Genomic DNA, 18,622 nt, shown 5'->3' on the forward strand with positions numbered 1-18,622 from the left:
GAGGAAGCCTGAAGCTCTGCCCTGAGGGTCAAACCTTCATGTGCACTCTGCCTAGACTCCTCTGTCGCAGAGAGCAACTGAAGCATTCCCTCATGCAACCCTGCCAGATGCAAATGCACTTCCTGCTGCCTTTCCTGCAGCTGCTGCAATGGGGACAACTCCAGAGGCACGTCATCAGTGCAGGACTCAGCATGTGCCTCGCCCCCTGCAGCCCTCCGACTGCTGGTGCCATTGGCACTCTCTGCCCCTACCATCTCCTCCAGCGATTGTGATGTGCCCTCTCCACTGTGACCCGGGACACTAGCCAGCGGTAAAGTCCCCACTGAGGTGTGTGTGTCTGCGCTGGTGCCTGGCTGGCTGAAATGATGTTCCGCAAGTTGCACATGTTGCCCCTCAGGTGTGGAGGGGGGGCTGCGTTGAGGACGTGTGGGTCGCTCTGGTGGTGATGCTGAAATTGACAACAAGGACAGTGCATCAGTTAGCGTTCATTTGCTTCAACCTTTCATCCCTTTCCCCCCCACCCTCATAAGTAGGTCACCCTTAAAGAATCTTAAAAAAAAAACATTGGTGAGGTCCAAATGAGTCATGATGGGCCCCAAGCATTAAACGCACATGCAAACAGGCTGGTTAGATGGCCTCATGAATGGCACATGGCTTGTAAAGAACCAGAGGAGTGGGGAGAGTGCAGAGGTATCTGATATGGATGTATTGTTGCCTGGATAGTTGGGCGGCTGAGGAAACATTTCAAACTGTTGTGTCATTTTCTGCCGAATTCAGGAGACTGAGAGGTCATATTATTGTCCTTCATTCTGTAAGGAGGGTCATAGACTGGGTGGCCAGAAGGCAACATTTCCCCTTGGCGCAGGGATGAGTAACATGGTGGCATTCATCTAAGTTGAGTGCCATGAGGTTCACAGCTGAGGTGCTGAGGACCTTCTGGACAAAGTAACGTGGGGCGCACTGGCTGAAAGGATGCAGGAGGTCCCAAACCCCTGAAAATGGAATAAGTCTTTGGATTTGCAGCGGCAATCCAATGGCATGTGAGACCATGGTGATAGTGGTCACAAATGGGATAAGGTGACTTTGGAAGGTAATGGAGAGACTATTCCTCAAGGGGACCAGGGTACCTCCTGTATGACCCAGACGTCAGAATGTCTCAGTCAGTGAATGAGTATTGTTGCAGCATTAACAATTGCAGAAACCATCAGTGGTTTGGATGGTGGGCAGACAGAGTGGATGGGACTGTGGACCTCAAAGACCTGCCCGCTTGTCCCCAGCCTCGCCACCCTGGCCTCTTGCCCCCTGCCCAGCTCCATGGCCTGCTCCTCGAATGGAGTGAGGCTCTGGAGGAGGATGCGCCACCACCAGTCCTCAGGCGCTCCTGGGCATTGTGGTTACTTTTTGCCTGCAAAACACATAAGAGGATTTATTGGGGCAGATCGCTCATGTACTCTGCATACACATGCCACACCCCAACCACAGTGAGCCATCTGAGGCCTCCAGCGGCTCCTATCCACACTACTAGTGATGAGTCCCCAGAAGATAGTACAGCTGGTCCCAAACCCCTCCCCCAACATCCCCTTGGACACATTCAGCATCCATCACTTTGAATAGCACACGGGTCCTAGCACCCATGGAAAGGAGGATCAAATAGGTGCAGCGCTGATGCCAGCAGATGGGACTTGCCCAAAAGACCTTGAGGCATCCCTTGGACCATGTCATTATCATCAATATGACATGTGTTGGAGTTCTGAGTATGTGTCTATCGGCCTCCCCTGCAGCTTGCCCCCAAACTACTCAAATGCCACAGAAACCAACATATGCTGCGCAGAAAGCCCTTATTCTCCTCAACCACTAAGGCTGATGTAAGCATTGTCAGTCCCCATTTGCCCACCCAGCGTGTGACAGATGCCCTATGCAGTAATGGCAGCCATACATGGTGGTGGTGGCGGGGGGTCGGGGGGTGGCGGGGGGGGGGGGTGTGGTGGAACGCTAAGGCTGCCTTCTGCCTCAAATAGCCCAGACAGACGTGGTACTCACCTGTCTGGAGTGCAGCAAATCATTGAAGCATTTTCGGCACTGTGTGCCAGTGTATCTGACGTCATCATGGGCACTTACAGCCTCACCCACCTCCTCCCACGCCTGGCTGGTAACATGGGAGGCCCTCCTCCTCCCATCTTCAGGATACAGAACATCACATCGTTGGCCCACCTTTTCCAGGAGGACAGCAAGGCACGTGTCTGAGAATCTGAGTGCACAGTGGCCCCCTGCTGGCCTCTCCTGCAGCCCGCCCCCTTCCTCCTCCACCTCCTCCTCCTCTGCCCTCCTCGGATTATTTCTACCCCACTGAGTGGCCATGGTGCACTGCTTCAAGCAGGCTGCCTGGCCACTCTTTAAACAGGCTGCCGGCTCCCTAATGGAACTGGCAGTCTGAGGCCGCCCGCCCCTGCGGCTATTTTCCCGTTCTTCACGGGAGTCGCTTACCCGCGGGATGGGCCTTAATTGACCTGCCCGCGGAAAATGGCGGTGCGGCCCGTTTTGCCAGCGGCAATCGCCCGCCCGTCGCCAAGTCAGTCGGTCCTGCCTGACCGACAAACATAAAATTCTGGCCATTCATGTTAATTACCTGTTTAATGCCCTAAATAAGCCTATCAATTACCCACTGGCACGCAGCTGACTCTGGCACCCGCCCGCCAAACAAAATATGGCGAGACAGCGTGATGACATCGGGACGCACACCCGGTGTCATCGCGTTTCATTTTACATCCTGGCATGTCAAGCCCGCCCCTGCCTGCTGAATGGAAAATTCTGCCCTATTTATAGGTCTGAGGTAATTACCATGGCCTAAGCAGCAACCATCAATAAAAAATGAGTTTTTTTGTGCTTTTAAAATTTGTCCCTATGGAGCTAGGAGGAGAAAAAGATTCCCTCACCACTGCTTTTCATTCCACAAGGAAAAGATTGAGCTTTTAACCTAATTACATTGCCCGAAATTCCGAGAATAGAAACCATCCTGTGGCTCGTCTTTGAACCTTTTCCACTGTTGAGATTTTCTGGCTAAGACTGGTTTTCTTTGAAATTTTATAATATACAACCCATCAAACAATGTTGCCTAATCAAAGAACTTGTTTTACATTGCCAGACATCAATGTATTACTTTGGGCTAATTATACAGACCCAGCAGAGGGATTGTATTGCATTTTGCAAACAGCTTGCAATCAGCATGGCAAACTGACCCTGCTTGAGTTGTGAGATCAGTTCATTTAAATACACTGAATATTTCCCCACACCCATTGGCCCAGGTACACAGAATGTCAGAGAATTACTGATGAGCCTTGTAGCTCTTAAAGGGCTACTCCTTGCATTCAAAGGGGGGATGTCTTGACACCTGGGCAAGTCAAAATTTGATGATGCTGTCTTTGTAGTTTCTCTTCATGACCTGTAGCAACCTGTCAATCAGGTCTAATTTTCAAAATATGTGAGGAAATTTCGAAAAAATAATGCAGTTTCTCACATCCATAAGTGATAGGAGAAAGGGAGAAAAAATATTGAACATTTATGAAGGTTATCAAGTTATCCTGTGCGGTATATGCTGATTCATAAGAATATGGCCATGATTTAGTTTGGGCAAGATTTAACTATCAAATTATTGCAGCTTTAGCGAGGCATCTTGTAAAGCTCTCAAGCAGTCTAACAGCATTTTGCTATGTATATGTTCATGCCCATATTGTTGCATGCAGATTTTGTTTCTGGCACACTTACTATTGCCACGTAAACCTTTCCAGATGGGACCATCCAACACACTGTAAACACCGAGGTACTTGCATACTGCATGTTCTTGGACTCAATGGGCAGAATTTTTAGCTCGACGTACAGGTATGCGCCTGACCCGCTCGAGCGCAAAATAGCACTTGACGACGTCAGGCAAGCTTCCCAATATCATCCCATGTTCACACGATATTTCGGTCAGTGGGCGCATGCAAAAGTCAGAAGTGTGCCCACTGATAATTAAGAGGGCAATTAAGCCAATTAAAGTTCCAATTGTCCCTGATTTTTCATGGTCCATCCAACCTTACAGCTGGCAGACAGGCGAATCTGCCAGGCGGACTTTGCGTTTATGATGAAACCTCATCCAAGGCCGGGATGAGGTTTCCGTTATTAAATTAAAAAAAAATAAAAATGTACGGACAGAATTTTCATCATGGGCAGAATTTTTCCCCTCTCGGGGGGGAAGTTCAGGAGCAGGCGCATGCAGACGCGCCTCTGATCGGCGCCCCCATTCAGGGGCACGCTGCCATTTTACGTGGGTGGGCCAATTAAGGCCCACCCAGCGTAACATCCGCAAGGAAGCGCTATGCGTTCCCTGTATGGGCGGGGGGATTCCCTAAACCGAGAGCGCACTCTTTCGCACATGCACGCGAAAGTGCGCACACATCTCCTGGAAGCTAACTGCTGCCTCAGGGAGATCGGCGTCAAATTCAAAAATGTTAAAAATAAAGTATCCCTGACATGTTTCCTCATGTGACACTGTCACATGAGTTTGGGACATGTCCTTCACTTTTAGTTAAACTTTTATTAAATTTTTAAAAACCTACATGAAATCTCATCCCGCCCATGGATGAGGTTTCACGCTTTCTCTGAAGCCCGCCAGGGCTCCTGGCCTGCTCGCCAGCCTTAAGGCTAGATAGGCAGGTCCTTTATTGCTGCAATTACTTTATAAATGGCCTCAATAGGCCGTTGACAGGTTGGCAGGTGCACAGCTGATTTGGCAGCACCCCCGCTGACCTGAAAATTGAAATGACGCGGGGTGACGTCAGGAGTTCCGCCCGATATCATCCCACGTCATTTTATGCGTCGGCGAGCGGGTCCCACCCCCCTGCTCGCCGATCGGGACATCCTGCCCCGTGTATACATTCAGGTGACTGATTTTTTTCTGGATTTTAAAATCTTTATTTATTGCTTTTAAATTCTTCAACTCCCTGAGGCAGCTCTCTGCCTTCAAGGAGCTTTCATTCCATGCTCCCCCATGCCCACGCTGACATCAGTGCCCGCCCTCCTCCCACGCCCACCGCTGCAGCTCTGAGCTTCGCAGCGTGTGTTTCATGCTGGCGGGCGGTTAATTGGCCAGTCAGCGTGAAATCGTGGTCAGGGGGGCGATTGCAGCGGCTGTCCATTCCCTTGCTGCTCCCGGGCCTGCCAATCACTCCCGCACGTCGACCTAAAAATCCTGCCCAACATGTATGCTAAGCATTCAGATAGTATCATCTCTCATCTTCTCAATTTACATAAAAACATGTTTAAACACTTTTACAGGATTTTAGTGACCGCAAGTGTGGAAGCGTCAGAGCCTTAAATAGGCTAGAGGCCTGGATTTTGCATTGAAAGTAACAGCGAGATGAACAGTTGTACTACAGAGGTAACTCACCGGTAGATTAATCATTGAAATTCATGTAAGGGCGGGAAGTAGTTGTTCTTACCTATGAGTTACCCTCCAAACAGGCCAAGAAAAGTAAGGGCCGCTGCATTCAGGTGTAAGTGATTTTTTTAATGGTGTGATAAGTCTTAATTATTACTAAACAGCCACACTGGCACTTTCTTACTTCTTATTTGTCTTATTTCTCTTTCTCTCTAAATTGCATCTTTTTCCCTCTCATTATTCCATTTTCTATGCATGAATATACGATGAATTGGATATTCTAATTAATACTTCTGGTGTAGACTGTAAGCTCTGATTGGTCAAAAAGCCATGTTGTTATTTGCCTTGTTCACACATGCCACAGGCCCCCTGGGCAGGGTGCCTGTGCTGGCCTAGTTTCCTGATGCTGGTAAATTGCTGATCAAAAATCCAGAAAAGCCTGTGTGAAGTTGTAAATGTAATAAATGGCGAGCACCATTCCTTCACTGCTGACTGCAAAATCTAAGCAATGGTATTCTTAGGTCTGAATTTTGTTAAAGTCAGATAGGGTCTCCAGCTTAGCCAAAATGGTGCCAGAGACTCAATTCCAGAAGTTCCATGCCCAAACTCTGAGCCCAACACTTTTGCCAGGGTAGGAATGGGGGCTGGTTGTGGTTTGCACATTAGTGGTTCCCAAAGGCAGCTGGACAGGTTAATGTCCAGCTCCCCTCAAAAAGATCCAAAACAGATCAATTGGCATGTCCAAAACATGACTTGTGTGCATTAGGCCTTTCAGGAGAAGGTCTAATGCGATGAAGTTCTTTGGAGATGTATGGTATTCTTTTTGTAGAGGTCAGATTTCCTTCAGGATTTTTAAAGTTAGACTTGAATGTGTGTAAGGCGTGAGTAAACTCATTGGAACTGTCAAGTTCCTGGGAACTGTCAAGCTATCAAGGGAACTTCCAAGCTGTCAAGGGAACTGCCAAGCTGACGAACCATTTAAATATCTTGGCCTTTAAATTAAAAAAAGCATGCTGCAGTTTTTTTTTTTAAATTGTACTTCCTATTTCACTCTGTCTATGGACATAAGCCTGAGGGTTATCATTATAGGATCTGTGCTGTGTGACTGATTTCACAACCTATCATTATCACAGTGGGGTGCCTGTCAGTTCATAGTTTGAATGACAGCTTCAAGTGTTTATAAAGCCTTTGATGTGGAATACAAATGCTTACTTGTATAAGGGGTTAAGTATTTGAATGAAATGCTTGTTTTTGTAAGGGATTAAGCACTTGAATAAATGTTTCTATAAAGGATTAAGTATTTGAATGATGTTTGATTTTATAAGGGATCATGTAGTTGAAGGGATGTAAATATAATGAATGAGTTTTTATAAATGAGGGTGTCTTTATAAAAATAAATTAAAAATAAATTAAAATGGCACTTAGAGCTTTATTTTATATCATCTCAGCATGAATCCTGAGGTCTACCCATGGTGGATGCTTGGTGAGTTGGCATGGAGCGTATGAGGGCTATGGGGGTGGGTAGTGGGACATAGGTTGGAATAAGGGCTATAAAAGATCATGGTGGTGGGTATAGGCACACAGGTTAGCATAAGAATTATAAAGATGCATGGGGTGGGTAAAGGAGCATAGATTGGGTAGAGGGGCGGACATTGGCATGGAGATGAGGGGCCATGGGTTGGGTGGGGGACATGAGGTGGCATGGGTTGGCATGGATGGGCTGTGGTGAGTGCGTGGGGTTGGGGTGAGAGGGATACGGGCTGGAGGGCTGTTTTTTGTTCTTGTTTGCAGCTAGGACAAACTCCCAGGTCACCGAAATGAGCCTTTTGCACAGCCTGCCTCTACACATGAGAGCCCCTGTGGCTGCCTCCGGACTCTTTCTCGGGGTGGTGGGCCCCACTCTCATTAATACCCAGCCCCCCGGATCAGAAATTATCCCGTCCAGTACACTTTTTCCCAAGTTAGGTTTGTGAAGCCAGGAATGTTCCTGAATCTGCATTCCAAACTCAGGGTTAAAAGTTCAGGCCTTATTTTGGAACTTAATGGCCTTTGTAATTAAATCTAAAACCCAACTTGATTTCCCTCTTGCTCTCTGAAACTGTTTTCTGTGTAATAGCTTTTTCACCACTTTTCTGATACATTACGTTTAATAAATATCGCTGCTGCAAAGTATAAGTATGTCTGGATTGAACTTGTCCACATTAAATGACATGTGCTTTTATCTGTCCATTCAAACCACTTGTTCACTTGATCTCTATTAATAACCACCACACACATTCCCATGAATTAAGCATTAGGTTCTGTACAGAGCCTTGAGAAATTATGTTCGTTACTGAGCCTGACTCTGATCTATTAGCATTAATGCCAACTCGATGGCCTGAATTTTCATAAAGATGGAGTGGTTTTCCATTACAAAAACACTCTGGAGGCCTACAACCAGAAGTCCCGCCCCTGATCATGGCACCTACCATTTTCGCAGTGGAGACGGGGAATGGGAACAAGCTCTAATATGCACATACATGGTTCATAGAGGCAGCTGCACATGTTAAACTGCAGCTGCCTCAGGCTGATCTGATTTTCACTGGTGGGATGTCCAAAGCATGACTTGTGCACTTTAGGCCTGGTAGGAGAATGTCTAAAGCTGCCAGAATTCTTTAGGGAGGTAGAGTATTTTTTGGAAAAGTTGGGTACCTTTTTGGATATGGTCCCGGACACCTTTGGGGGAGGTCAGGTGCTCTTTTCAAGAGGTAAAGGTAGGCATGAATGTGTGTAAAAAGTGCTTAACCTCATTAGAACCGTCAAGCTCTTTGTAACTGTCAAAAGCAGCTGTTAACAGAACTATCAAAGAAGTTGTCAAACGGATCTATCAACAGAGCTGTCAAAAGAAGCTGTCAATGCATTTAAAACTCCTGCCCTTTAAAGATTTGGGGGGAAAAAACCATCTGCAGTGTTTAAAAGCATCAGTGCTTGCTGTTTCACTCTGTCTGTTGACATAAGGGCTGAGGGCTATCATTACAGGATGATTGGTGCATGACTGATTTCACAATCTTACATTATCATATTGGGGCGCCTCCCATTTTACAGTTTGATTGTCAACTCCAAGTGGTTGAAAACTCTTTGAAGTGGGACTATGAATTTCAATGCTTGCTTTTGTAAAGGAATAAAGGTGGCTATATGTGGTGATTTTTTAAAATCATTGAGAGCCTTTAATTTTAAAATTGTGAATTCTTCAATCCACATTTAAGTACTTTATTTTGTTTCATCTCAGCATTGTTCCTGACATCTGCCCATGGATAAGTTGGCATGGCAGGCTGGAGGACAAAGGGTGGTGGCTAAGGGACATGGGTTGGCACTCAGTTGTCATAGTGGCTATAAAGGGCCATGGGGTGGGTGGGGACATGGGTTAGCATGGAGTGTGTAGGGGCCGTGAGAGGTGGAGGACATAGGTTGGCTTGGAGGGTATGAAGGATAATGGGAGTAGGTTTTCTTTTTATTCATTTATGGGATCTGGGCATCGCTGGCTAGGCCAGCATTTATTGCCCTAATTTCCCTTGAGAAGATGGTGGTGAGCTGCCTTATTGAACTGTTGCAATCCAGGTACACCCACAGTGCTGTTAGGCAGGGAGTTCCAGGATTTTGATAGTGAAGGAACAGCAATATATTTCCAAGTCAGGGTGGTGAGTGACTTGGAGGGGAACTTGCAGGTGGTGATGTTCCCATGTGTCTACTGCCCTTGTCCTTCTAGATGGCAGCAGCCATGGGTTTGGAAGGTACTGTCTAAGGAGCCTTGGTGAGTTCCTGCAGTGCATCTTGTAGAGGGTACACACTGCTGCTACTGTACGTCGGTGGTGGAGGGAATGAATGTTTGTGGATGTGGTGCCAATCAAGCGGGCTGCTTTGTCCTGGGTGGTGTCAAGCTCCTTGAGTATTGTGGGAGCTGGACTCATCCAGGCAAGTGGGGAGCATTCCATCACACTCCTGATTTGTGCCTTGTAGATGGCGGACAGGCTTTGGGGAATCAGGCGGTGAGTTACTCGCTTAAGGATTCCCACCCCTTGACCTGCTTTTGTAGCCACTGTATTTATATGGCTAGTCCAGTTCAGTTTCTGGTCAATGGTAACCCCCTGGATGTTGATAGTGGGGGATTCAGTGATGGTAATGCCATTGAACATCAAGGGACGACACCTCTGCCTGATGTTCCCCTGCCTCTTGCAGCTCCCCCAGCATCTTGCGCACAGTCCATCCCAGAAGCTCAGTATATTGCAGATACCATCTCTCCAGCCGATCTCCAGGTGCCAGTGAGCTTGGCTGACCCTGCCTCCTCCTGCTACGGACACGTGTCCATGTGGTGACCAACAGATTGTGAGACCTCACCTGAACTAGATCTAGTACCCATTGAGGTGTGTGTGTGGGCTGGTGGAGGGTGCAGGTGACTGCTGTGATGCCTCTACAGGTGCACTTTCTTCCTCCTCCCCAATGTCCTCGCTCTTCTGCTGCCTGGAGGAACTGCTGGACAGGGCTTTCTCATCTTCCCTGCTGGCACCGATAATTGATAGAGGAGAGAGTGAGTGACTGCATGAACTACCTCCAACATGGAGGAATGCATGACCCTTAGGTTTCTATGTGACTACATTATGCGTGAGGCATTAGTAGATGGAGGCCGACCGTCGACATCTCCATCCACACAAGCTTGGTCCAGTTCCTCGGCTGCCCTCTCCTCGAACTCAGTGAGGTTCTTGTGATCAGGCCGGCCCCCTCCCGTCTTCCCTCTCCCTCTCTCTCTCTCTCTCTTCTGTTATGCCTCAACTTTTCCTGCACAAAGAGAGAATATGGGGCTGACAGCAATTGGGTTTCAGGTATCTTTCTCATGCTTCCACTCTTACAAATAACCCACTAGATTGTGTGGCATATGATTGATGCACTGCAGGGTGTCCACAAGGGTCTGGGGCAGCACCCTACAGAGCGGTGAGCCCATGCAGATAGAAGGATAAGGCTTACAGAGACGTGTCATTAGTGATGCTTGCTGGTGCCATCAACACCTAACCCCCTTCCCCTCATCCCCAGACAGCATCTGAGCTCTCTGTATGGAAGGGTCAGGGATCCACAGTGGCTAACTAGATGGACTGCAGCGGGGCTATGAGGCATCACCTTATATGTTGCATAGCTCTCTTCTGCATAGGCCACATGGATGGTGCCCTTGCCACTGAGGCCCATGCCCCCTCTACCATTCAGTGAGGTGAGTGTGAGCAGTTGTTGGTTCACTTATCCAGGCAGAGTGGAGGAGGCCATTCATCCATTTGCAGCACTGCAGGGCAATCCTCCAGTGGAGGCCCTGGACACTGACCACCCTGGTGACTTCCTCCCATGCAGTGTTGGTCAGCCAACTCAGCCTTCTTCTTCCATCCTCAGGGTAGAGAACAGCCCTTCTGGCCTCCACTGCAATGAGCAGCACTTTGAGGGAAGTGTCACTGAATTTGGGGGCTGGAGCTCCCTGGGATCACTGAGCCATTTCCTCCTGCAACGGTGGGTAGATGAGAAAGAAGTTTATGTCCGGGCGCCTTTTAAATATGGTGCCCGGATATGATGGTGGGGTACGTGCCATCCAGCCTGGCCCACCACGCGATATGTCGGGAACCCCCGGCTACATAATTAATTAGGCCTGCATTGCTCTATTTGATGCAAATTCCCACCAGCCTCCGCGGCGGGAGACACTCCCGGTTCCCTCCTTCGCCACAGGAAAATTCTGCCCTCAGTTTCAATGTACTGAGGCAGGCCTGCCACCCAGCGCACCTCTGCACCCATCAGCCTCCGAACTCTTTTCAGGGTCGCCCACCACATCTCCGATTTTCACCCTGGACTGAAAACCTGACCCTCCGGGGCACTTTCTCCCGGGTTAGGTTTGAGGAGCCAGGAATTGTCCCGACTCCGCATTTCTGACCCAGCAGTGACAATTCAGGCCTATGTTTGTGTGCTTTCAACTACCTAACTAACAAGCTTAATAACTGCCCTACATTCCCAATAGGCATGGAACTAGGCCTATTATTATGGTTCTTTTCTTGAGGCAGAAGGGGAAAATATTGGTCTCCTATTTCTTCTGGCAATGTTTGCTGGCTGCCCACCAAAATCTGTCCCTATGCTTTGCCACCAGACCTCCACTAGCTGCACTTTGTATAAGAATGAAACCCCAATATGTCTAGCCCACTTTAAACAATAATATGGGCAAATTTCAAATGTCATCATTGTCGCGTGGGGTGAAATTTTACGGCAGTGGGATTTTACGTTCCTGCTGAAGCCAATGAGGTTTAGAATGTCTCGCTGCATTTTACAGCCCCGTCCCCGCCGAAACGGGGCCATAAAATTCTGCTCATGCAGTATTCGGGGTTAAATCTCTGAGGCAATGGAGCCTCAGAGGAACAGATCAGAAAATTGCAGCCATGATTTCCATCTTTTCATTTTAATTTATGATCATGGGGTAGGTGGGTGTGCACATCCAGATTCTCAATATATGCTGCTGGCATGCAAATTCTGCCGCCAAATCAGAAGAAAATTCTTTTAAATATTCCTTTAATACATAATTAATGATGAGGCACTAAATGAAGGTTTTGTTTGCCTAGGCACAAAGAACTAAGCACTGCAGATAGCCTAGACAATTATAGGAGGGGCAGGGATGAAGTAAAAAAGGGAATAAGGAAATCAAACAGAGGGCATGAAAAAAGACTAGCAAGTAAAGTTAAAGATAACCCAAAGATGTTTTACCAATACAGTAATGCTAAAAGGTTAGTTAAGGAAAAAGTGGGACCTATCAAAGATGAAGATGGAAACTTGTGTGTAGATGCAGAGGCTTTGGGAAGGGTTTTGAATGAATATTTTGTCTCCGTGTTTACAAAGGAAAGGGAGGATGTAGATATAGTAGTCCAGGAGGAACACTGCGCGATATTGGATGGGATAGTCATAAAGAGAGAGGAAGTACTCAAAGGGTTAAAATCCTTGAAAGTTGATAAGTCACCGGGGCCAGATGGATTGTTTCCGAAGCTGCTGAAGGAAGTCAGGGAGGAAATATCAGATACTCTGAGGATGATTTTCTAATCTTCACTAGATACAGGGGAGGTACCGGAGGACTGGAGAAATGCAAACGTAGTTCCATTGTTTAAAAAGGGATCAAAGGAAATGCCAAACAATTATAAGCCAGTTATTCTTACATTGGTGGTGAGCAAATTAGTAGAATCAGTCCTGAGAGATAGGATTAACTGTCATGTGGAAAGGTATGGACTAGTCTGGGATAGTCAGCATGGATTTGTTAAAGGAAGGTCTTGCCTCACAAATTTGATTGAATTCTTTGAAGAAGTGACAAGAAGGGTTGATGGAGGTAGTGCAGTGGATGTTGTGTACAAGGATTTTAGCAAGGCATTTGACAAGGTCCCATGTGGCAGATTGGTCAGGAAAGTAAAAGCCCATGGGATTCAGGGTAATGTGGCAAACTGGATAAAAGGTTGGCTTTGTAACAGGAAACAAAGAGTAATGGTCGATGGATGCCCTTTTGTATGGAAAGTTGTCTCAAGTGGTGTTCCATAGGGCTCGGTGTTGGGACCCTTTCTGTTTTTGTTATATATTAACATATTTGGATGTGAACATGGGGGCATGATTGGGAAATTTGCAGATGACACAAAGATTGGCCGAGTAGTGTAGAGGATAGCCATAATCTCCAAAATGATATAGATGGGTTGGTGGAGTGGACAGTAAAGTGGCAGATGAATTTTAACATAGAGAAGTGCGAGATCATACATTTAGGAAGGTCAAACAGTTACAGGGATTACACAATAAATGGGAATATACTAAGAGGGGTAGATGAAATGAGAGATCTTGGCGTAAAGTACACAGGTCCCTGAAGGCAGCAGTTCAAGTAGACAAGGTTGTAAAGAAGGCATATGGAATGCTCTCCTTCATTGGCAGAGGTACAGGCCAGGATTTTCCCCTCAGAGATTTGGGGGCCGGGCCCAGTCGCCGAGGGGAAAAGGACATGGGATGATGTCGGGAGGAATCCCTGACGTCCTCCCGGTCCATTAAAATTTTTAGGAAAGCGGGCGGACAGCGAAATCAGCCGTTCGCCCGCCGACCTGTCAATGGCCAATTGAGGCCAATGACAGGCTATTTAAAGTAATTAAAGAACTGCCCATCCAAGCTTAAGGCTGGCGGGTAGGCCAAGAGCCCCACAGGCTTTAGATTATTGATGAAACTTCATCCACTGGCGGGATGAAGTCTCATGTCCGTATTGTAAAAAATTAGTAAAGTTTATGTGATCTTTATTAACATGTCCCATCTTGTGCGACATTGTCACATGAGGGTGACATTTTAATAATTTTTTAATGTTTCTATTTTTAATGTTTTTGACACTGTCAGTATTCTCCCTGAGACAGGACTTTACCTCAGGGAAAAGTGCGCTCTTTCGCATGCATGCACGAAAGAGCATACTTTGACAGATGGGGAATCCCTTCCCGCCCCCACACAGGAAGCGCATAGCACTTCCTGTCAGGGATGCCGCTGAGCGGGCCTTAATTGGCCTGCCCACTTAAAATGGCAGCGGGCCCCGTTTCAGTGGTGGGAGTCGGCTGCCCGCCCACCACCAAGCCGATGGGGCCCGCCCACCATCCAAGGGCAAGATTCTGCCCATAGAATATAAAAGTCAGGATATAATGTTGGAATTGTATAAAACACTGTTGAGGCCACAACTGGAGTATTGTGTGCAGTTCTGGTCACAACATTACAGGAAGGATGTAATAGCTCTGGAGAGAGTACAGAGGAGGTTTACAAGAATGTTGCCAGGGTTGAAAAGTGTAGCTACGAGGTGAGGTTGGATAGGTTGGGGTTATTTTCCTTAGAACAAAGAAGGCTGACAGATGACTTGATTGAGGTGTACAAAATTCTGAGGGGAATAGATAGAGTGGACAGGATAAAATTGTTTCCCTTGGAGGAGAATTCTAGAACCAGGGGACATAGATTCAAGATAAGTGGCAGAAGGTGTAGGGGGGACATGAGGAAGAACTTTTTTACGCAGAGGGTAGTGGGTGTCTGGAATTCACTGCCCAAGTTGGTGGTAGAGGTAGAAACTCTAAATTCTTTTAAAAAGTACCTGGATCTGCACCTTAAGTGCTTTAAGCTGCAGGGCTATGGGCCGGGTGCAGGAAGGTGGGATTAGAAAGGGTACCTGGGTGTCCTCGGGCTGGCATGGACAAGATGGGCTGAATGGCCTCCTTCTGTGCTGTAACTTTTCCATGATTCTATTCCACTGCTGTATGTGGAAATACTGATCCTGTGCTGCTATCCAAAGATGGACAGACTCTCCTGATGTCCTGGTCAAGTTCCCCCTTTCAAAAGCACAAAAAAACAGATTAATTGGTCATTCACCTCATTGTTGTTCATCATAAGACCATAAGACCATAAGACATAGGAGCAGAAATTAGGCCGTTCAGCCCATCGAGTCTGCTCCGCCATTCAATCATGGCTGATACGTTTCTCAACCCCATTCTCCCGCCTTCTCCCCGTAACCTTTGATCCCCTTACGATTCAAGAACCTATCTATCTCGGTCTTAAATACACTCAATGACCTGGCCTCCACAGCCTTCTGTGGCAATGAATTCCATAGATTCACCACTCTCTGGCTAAAGAAGTTTCTCCTCATCTTTGTTCTAAAAGGTCTTCCCTTTACTCTGAGTCTGTGCCCTCGGGTCCTAGTCTCTCCTGCTAATGGAAACATCTTCCCTACGTCCACTCTATCCAGGCCTTTCAGTATTCTGTAAGTTTCAATCAGATCCCCTCTCATCCTTCTAAACTCCATTGAGTATAGACCCAGAGTCCTCAAATGGTCCTCATACGTTAAGCCTTTCATTCCTGGGATCGTTCTCGTGAACCTCCTCTGGACCCTCTCAGGCCCAGCACATCCTTCCTGAGATCCGAGGCCCAAAATTGCTCACAATATTCTAAATGTGGTCTAACCAGAGCCTTATAAAGCCTCAGCAGCACATTCCTGCTTTTATATTCTAGTCCTCTCAAAATAAGTGCCAACATTGCATTTGCCTTCCTAACTACCGACTCAACCTGCAAGTTAACCTTAAGAGAATCCTGGACTAGGACTCCCAAGTTCCTTTGCACTCTAGATTTCTGAATTCTCTCCCCATTTAGAAAATAGTCTATGCCTCTATTCTTCCTACCAAAGTGCATGACCTCACACTTCCCCACATTGTATTCCATCTGCCACTTCTTTGCCCATCCTCCTAACCTGTCCAAATCCTTCTGCAGCCTCCCTGTCTCCTCAATACTACCTGTCCCTCCAGCTATCTTTGTATCATCTGCAAACTTAGCCAGAATGCCCTCAGTTCCTTCATCTAGATCATTAATGTATAAAATGAAAAGTTGTGGTCCCAACACTGACCCCTGCGGAACTCCACTAGTCACCGGCTGCCATCCTGAGAAGGACCCCCTTAACCCCACCCTCTGCCTCCTGCCAGACAGCCAATCTTCTATCCATGCTAGTACCTTGCCCCTAACACCATGGGCTCTTATCTTACTGAGCAGCCTCCTGTGTGGCACCCTGTCAAAGGCGTTCTGGAAGTCCAAGTAGATAACATCCATTGGCTCTCCTTTGGCTAACCTACTCGTTACCTCCTCAAAGAATTCTAACAGGTTTGTCTGGCATGACCTCCCCTTGATGAAACCATGCTGACTTTGCCCTTTTTACCATGCACTTCCAAGTATTCTGAAATCTCATCCTTAATAATGGACCCTAAGATCTTACCAACAACTGAGGTCAGGCTAATCGGCCTGTAATTTCCCGTCATTTGCCTCACTCCCTTCTTAAACAGGGGGATTACATTAGCAATTTTCCAGTTCTCTGGGACCCTCCTTGACTCCAGTGATTCCTGAAAGATCACCACTAACGCCTCCACTATCTCTTCAGATATCTCTTTTAGAACTCTGGGGTGTAATCCATCTGGTCCAGGTGAATTATCTACCTTCAGACCTTTCAGTTTTCCTCACACCTTCTCCTTGGTAATGCCCACCATATTCACCTCTGCCCCCCGACTCTCTTGAACTTGAGTCTCTTGAATCAGATCTGACCATATGCCACATTTGTCTACATTACAACATGACATTGCACACTTCAAAGTAAATTAATTTCTGTGAAGAACGGAGAGATATGGTGTTAGGTAAATGCAAACTAACTTCCTTCTTTCATCCCTTAAATGATATTTTTCACACCATCCAATTCTTCATACATTTTACGCAAAAATTGTTAATTGTTTACACTTAGTGAAAGTCACTCTACAGCCATCCAAAATAATAAAGGAGGTCAGTTTGCTATTTTTTCACATTTACAATGTGAACTTAGGATCGTGGTTGTTTTGTAAGTATAACTTTAATGCAAAATCAACGTTGTAATTATGTTATTTTGATCCTTGCTGATTTTGCAAGCTAGGGGCAAACAAAGAACTGCCAAAAAATCTTGTTAGAAAAGTTAAGACTGTAGGAAAACTACCATGCTCCCAATGTAATAAGATCAAGTTGGCCACCCTGAAGTACAAAGCTTTGTTTAAACATTTTGCAGAAATGTAAACAGTAGCGCTGTTTAACTGGAACACAAATATGTCACAGAAACATCACCAAATGACTCTTTAATACTTTTTTGCCAACAAAAAGTTTATACCAACAAAGAAAAATGATGATTGTCCTTTAACCTAAGTGGCATTACCAAGAATCTCAATGTGTCCCCGAAAAACTCAATTTAAAATGCCTTAATATCCAAGTTCATTTGAACATAAGACAGTTCTCAAAAAATATAGTGCATAATAAATTAAAACTGAATGTATTTTCTGTCACTAGAATCTTATAAACACTATGGCCAAACAATCAATCTAAATGAGCCTGTAGCATTTAGAACTGAACTGAGATTTCTACAAACTGGGCATATCTCCCATACACACCCAGCTTCTCAAGTAGTAGTTAAACTCCACAGTTACTATAGTGATCTATTGGGTTGGTACTGTGGTCATTGCTTTCAAAAAAAAGTAATATGTGACAAAAAGCAGTAATATCTATCTGTATGCTCATCCTTGGGGCTCATATTGTTTCTTTAACATTCCTCAAAGTTTCTTGTCTTTTGCCTAATTTATCTGATAATTATAAGTAGGGTGGAATTTTATGGATCTGCTGAAGTCAATGGACCTTTGACTGGCTCGCCACATTTTATGGCCCCACCCCCACCGCGATGGGGCTGTAAAATTCCGCCCATTGCCTCTGGTGATTTTTTAGAATTGAATAGCTTGGAGTCAGTGCTGGCTATCCATTGGACTGGTGTAAATAGGAAAACATGGAGTAGAAAATCAGCATGAGTCTGAAATTGAACACTCCACCTACCATTTTTGGCCATGTAAAGCAAATTGTCTGATATGGACCCAGTTTCATCAAAGGCTAATGCGCTGCTGCATTATTCTTTTAAAGTAAGGGCTGTAGCCTTCAAATCCTTAGGTTTGTAACTGAAGGGGGAATGCAAAATATTTATTTTGCCAGAAATATTTTCTTTCTTATCTGCCACCATCAACTCTTCTTGTTCATTTGTGCTCTGAGTATCTCCTATGCAGTACCCTCTTCCTCATTCTCTAACTCACTAGGATGCATGTACCTGAGCTGCAACTTGAGAGAGATTGAGTGACTGTGTACAGCAAAGTACTGCTATTGATAAGGCTGAAGGATCTGTATCTCTTTACTGCAATGTTACTAGTCAAGGAAGAGTGGTTAGAATGTTTTTCAGAGGACCAGAGTTCGCATGTCACTTTCAGTAGGAGAGACATGAGGGCTTCATGAATTAAGGATAATTAAGATAGGGTACAATCCAAAGAGAAACAGAACATCCTGACTCTCCTTCAATTAAAACATCGAGAGTTCCCCACCTCTGACTCCCTCAATGAACTCCTTCCTCATTATTTGAAATTCTTCTAACTAATATTGAACTGGAGGTCCCCATGACACCACTCTCCATCTCAATTATTATGGGTTGTCTGCTTCTTGGAAAAATGCAAAAAGTATAAATTACCTCTTGCCCCACTGACTTGTAGCAAAAGACAGCTGTCAGCATGTGAGCCATAGTGGGTGTGATGACAGATGAATGCAGCAGCCAGCTGGACATGTCTGAGTTGCTGTACCTCCATCACATTT

This window comes from Carcharodon carcharias, chromosome 2, assembly GCF_017639515.1.
Source record: "Carcharodon carcharias isolate sCarCar2 chromosome 2, sCarCar2.pri, whole genome shotgun sequence".
In the NCBI taxonomy this organism is placed as follows: Eukaryota; Metazoa; Chordata; class Chondrichthyes; order Lamniformes; family Lamnidae; genus Carcharodon; species Carcharodon carcharias.